Here is a 4,671-nt window from a genome sequence, read left to right on the forward strand (position 1 = left end):
ACATAAATTTGTTTTCTAAGTCTGTGAGTCTATTTCTGTTCTGTGAATAAGCTCATTTTTTTTTTAAGATTTCTCATATAAATGATATTATATGATACTTATCCTTCTCTATCTGACTTGCCTCACTTGGTGTGATAATCTCTAGATCCATCCATGTTGCTGCAAATGGCAGCATTTCATTCTTTTTTATGACTGAGTAATATTCCATTGTATATAAACATCACATCTTTATCCATTCATCTGTTGATGGACATTTGAGTTGCTTCTGTGTCTTGACTATTGTAAATAGTGCTACAGTGAACACTGGAGTACATGTATCTTTTCAAAATCTTGTTTTCTGTGGGTATATGCCCAGTAGTGGGATTGCTGGATCATATGGTAGCTCTATTTTTAGTTGTTTTGAGGAAACGTCAAACTGTTTTCTTTAATAGCTGCACTAATTCCATTACCATCGACAGTGTACAAAGGTTCCCTGTTCTCCATGTCCTCTCCATCATTTGTTATTTGTAAACTTTTTGATGATGGCCATTTTGACAAGTGTGAAGTGATATCTCATTGTGGTTTTATTTGCATTTCTCTAGTAATTAGTGATGTTGAACATCTTTTCTTGTGCCTATTAGCCACTTGTAGATTTTCTGTGGAATGTTTATTCTGGTCTTCTGCCCATTTTTTGATTGAGCTGTTTGTTTTTTGATGTTGAGTTGTACTGTTTGTACAGTTTGGATATTAACCCATTTTGGTCATATTATTTGCAAGTATTTTCTTCCACTTTGTAGGTTGTCTTTTCATTTTGTCAGTGGTTTCTTTTGATGTGCAAAAGACTATGAGTTTGATTAGATCCCATTTATTTGTTTTTATGTTTATTCCCTTAGGAGACTGAGCCAAGAAAATATTGCTATGATTTATAACAAAGCGTGTTCTACTTATGTTATCTACTAGGAATTTTATGATTTGTGTTCTTATATTTAGTCTTTATACCATTTTGAGTTTTTTTTTTTTTTTTTTTGTATATGATGTGAAGGAACGGTCTAATCTTACAGCTTTACATGTAGCTGTCCAGTTTTTCTAGCACTACTTATTGAAGAGACTGTCTTTTCTCCATTGGATATTCTTACCTCCTTAGTCATAGATAAATTGACCATAGGTGCAAGTGTTTGTTTCTGGGCTCTCTATTCTATTCCCTTGATCTGTGTGTCTGTTACTGTGCTGATACTGTGGTTTGATTACTGTAGCTTTGTGTAGTATAGTCTGAAGTCTGGGACTGTTACATTAATACCTACAGATTTGATCTTTTTTCTCAAGATTACTTTGGCAATTTAGGATCTTTTGTGATTCCATGTGATTTTTATATCATATGTTCCAGTTCTGTGAAAAATATGGGTATTTTGATAGGGACTGAATTAAATCTCTAGATTGCTTTGGATAGTATGCTCATTTTAACAATATTAATTCTTCCAATCTAAAAGCACAAAATGTCTGTTTCTTTGAATTATCTTCTGTTTCCTTCATCATTGTTTTATAGTTTCCAGAATATCGGTCTTTCACCTCCCTGGTTAAGTTTATTTGAGATATTTTTTGATGCAATTTTAAATGAATTTGTTTTTTTACTTTCTCTTTCTGGTATTATTATTATTTTTTTTTAGTGCACAGAAAAGCAAAAGATATATATTAATTAGTTAATCTATATATCAATCTTGTATCTTATAACCTTGCTGAATTAATTTATTAGTCCTAATAGTTTTTGGGTGGAGATTTTAGATTCTCTGTATAAAGTATCATGTCATCTGCAAATAGTGACAGGCTTACTTCTCTTCCAATTTGGATAGCTTTTACTTCTCTTTTTTGTCTGATTGCTATGGCTATAACTTCCAGTACTATTTTAAATAGAAGTTGTGAGAGTGAGCATCTTTGTCTTGTTCTGAATTTAGTGAGAAGGCTTCTAGTTTTTCACTGTTGAGTATTATGTTGACTTTAGGTTTGTCATAAATAGTCTTTATCATGTTGAGGTATGTTCCTTCTGTATCTACTTAGATTATATTTTTAATTGTGAATGGATGCATCTATGTTTATCAAGGATGCTTGCATGTAATTTTCTTTTTTGGTGTTAGTATCTTTATCTGGTTTTACTATCAGGGTAATGGTGGTCTTGTGAAATGAATTTTGGGAGTGTTCACTTTTCTTTAATTTTGTGCAATATTTTGAGAAGGCTAGGTCTTAGTTTTTCTTTATATGTTTGATAGAATTCTTCTGTGAAGATATCCATCCTAGACTTTTCTTTCTTAGGAGCTTATTATTATTATTATTACAAATTCAGTTTTACTCCTAGTGATCAGTCCGTTCAAATTGTCTGTTTCTTCTTGACTCTGTCTTAGCAGGCTGTACATTTCTAGAAATTTGTCCATTTTTTCTAAATTTTCCAATTTGTGGACATATAACTGTTTATAGTATTCTCTTCCCTGGTGGCTCAGATGGTAAAGAATCTGCCTAAATGCAGGAGACTTGAGTTCCATCCCTGGGTCAGGAAGATCCCCTGGAGAAGGAAATGGCAATCCACTCTGGTATTCTTGCCTGGAGAATTCCATGGACAGAAGAGCCTGGTGGGCTACAGTCCATGGGGTTGCAAAGAGTCAGACATGACTGAGTGACTAACACTTTTTCAGTATTCTCTTATGACTTTTTGTATCTTTGTGGTATTGGCTGTTATCTCTACTCTCTCATTTTTTATGTTGTTTATTTGGTTCTCTTTCTTTTTTTCATGGTGAGCCTGGCTAAAAGTTTATCAATTTTTTTAATCTTAAAATAACCTACATCTTGGTTTTACTGATCTTTTCTGTTGTTTATTTTTTAATCTCTATTTTAGTTACTCCTGCTTCCCTGGTGGCTCAGAGGTTAAAGCGTCTGCCTCCAATGCAGGAGACCTGGGTTCGATCCCTGGGTTGGGAAGATCCCCTGGAGAAGGCAATGGCACCCCACTCCAGTACTCTTGCCTGGAGAATCCCATGGACGGAGGAGCCTGGTAGGCTACAGTCCACGGGGTTGCAAAGAGTCAGACACGACTGAGCGACTTCACCTTCACTAGTGGTGGCTAGAATTATACAGTCTTTCTATCTGTCCCAGCAGGTCTCCATTTGTCTCTTATGTGTAGGACCCTGGGATAGCCCAGTCTGTGGCTCGAACTGCTCTTTCCCCCAGACAAGTGTCCACCAATGTGGTCTCCTTTTACTTCTTAGTCCCTTTCCATCAGCACTGGTCCGTACCTGGTACTTTTCTTCTTATCATTTCCAGTTATGTGTATATCTTACAGCCTTGCTTGCACAGGAGTCCTTCTGCTGGTTTCCGGTTAGTTTTCCTTGAGAATTGTTAAACATTTAGATGTATTTTTGTTTGTGGAGGGAGGTGAGCTCTGTGTCCTCTTACTCCACCCTCTTGACCTGCCCCCCTGCTTCATTCTTCTGTTTATTTATTTGGCTGTGCCACATGGCTTCTGAGTTCTTCCCCCAACCAGGGATTGAACCCAAGGCCCTGGCAGTGAGAGTGCCAAGTCCTAACCACTGGACCACCAGGGAATTCCCTACATATCTTTAAAATAGCTACATAATATTTCTTTTGTAGACACATCCTTGATTTATTTACATTCCAGATTTTAGGTTACTCCTAGTTATTTTGTTTTTAGGAGAGAGAATCATTTGAAAGTCCATATGTGATGGGAGTTTTTAGGCTTGTTAATAGCAGAAGCTTCAGTGTCAGTAGTTTTCAACAACTCTTCCCCCATGAGTCTACCATATGTCTTTTCTCTCACCAGATTAGCTCATGTTTCATTTTCTCTTGGTATTATAAGAGACAGCATATCTTAGACTGAGTCAGGGGGTGAACAGACATGTGGTAGGCAGCTCCAGGAAGCCAGGAAGCCTTAGTGCTCCTTTCACATGGCACTAAGAGCATTATTGCTCACCCTAGGCAGGTGTGTGGAGCTCTGCCAGCTTTAGCCTTATTTCTCTCAATATTCCTGTAATTCAGTGGGAGGCATATTTCATATGAAAATAACAAGATAATGTTCTGTGTGGTGGCTCTTTAGAGAAGGAAAGCAAACCCCAGAGAGAATCAGAGATGTCGGAGTGACACAGAGAGAATGTGTATTTGGATACCATGATAACCCCAGTTCCAGCCACGGGCATTCTTGGACTTATTCTGTCATATTGCTCTTTCTTTAATTTTTGAACTCTTCTGGTATTTGTTGTGTTAGAGTGGTTTATCTTTCTCTCATATTATTTTTAAGGATAATTTCAGCAGCAAGGAGCCTAGCTATTATGGTCTGAATTGTGTCCTCCCCCCTAATTCATATATTGAGGCCCTAACCCTTAGTACCTCAGAATGAGACTACATCTAGAGATAGTCTTTAAAGAGTTAATTAAGTTAAAATGAGACTGTTGTGGGGACATTAACCCAATTTGACTGGTGTCCTTGTAAGAGAAAATTTGGACACACAGAGAAACACCAGGGGTATGGGTGCACAGAATAAAGGTCATGCATTTGAGGAGGCCACCTGCGAGCCAAGGGGAGAGGCCTCAGGAAAATGCAATCCTGCTGACACCCTGATCTGGACTTGCAGCTTCTGGAACTATGAGAAAATACTTTTCTGTAGTTTAATATGCCCAGCCTGGTTTTTGTTGC

General features: G+C 37.2%; 1 non-coding gene across 1 annotated transcript; it reads left to right on the forward strand.

The window, feature by feature from the left end:
• Nucleotides 1-2,871: 2,871 nt before the first annotated feature.
• Nucleotides 2,872-2,943, forward strand: TRNAW-CCA (transfer RNA tryptophan (anticodon CCA)). Its single transcript has one exon. It is a non-coding gene; the product is annotated as a tRNA-Trp (tRNA).
• The last annotated feature ends 1,728 nt before the right edge of the window (nt 2,944-4,671 follow it).

Source organism: Ovis canadensis, chromosome 5 (assembly GCF_042477335.2).
Source record: "Ovis canadensis isolate MfBH-ARS-UI-01 breed Bighorn chromosome 5, ARS-UI_OviCan_v2, whole genome shotgun sequence".
NCBI classification, from domain to species: Eukaryota; Metazoa; Chordata; class Mammalia; order Artiodactyla; family Bovidae; genus Ovis; species Ovis canadensis.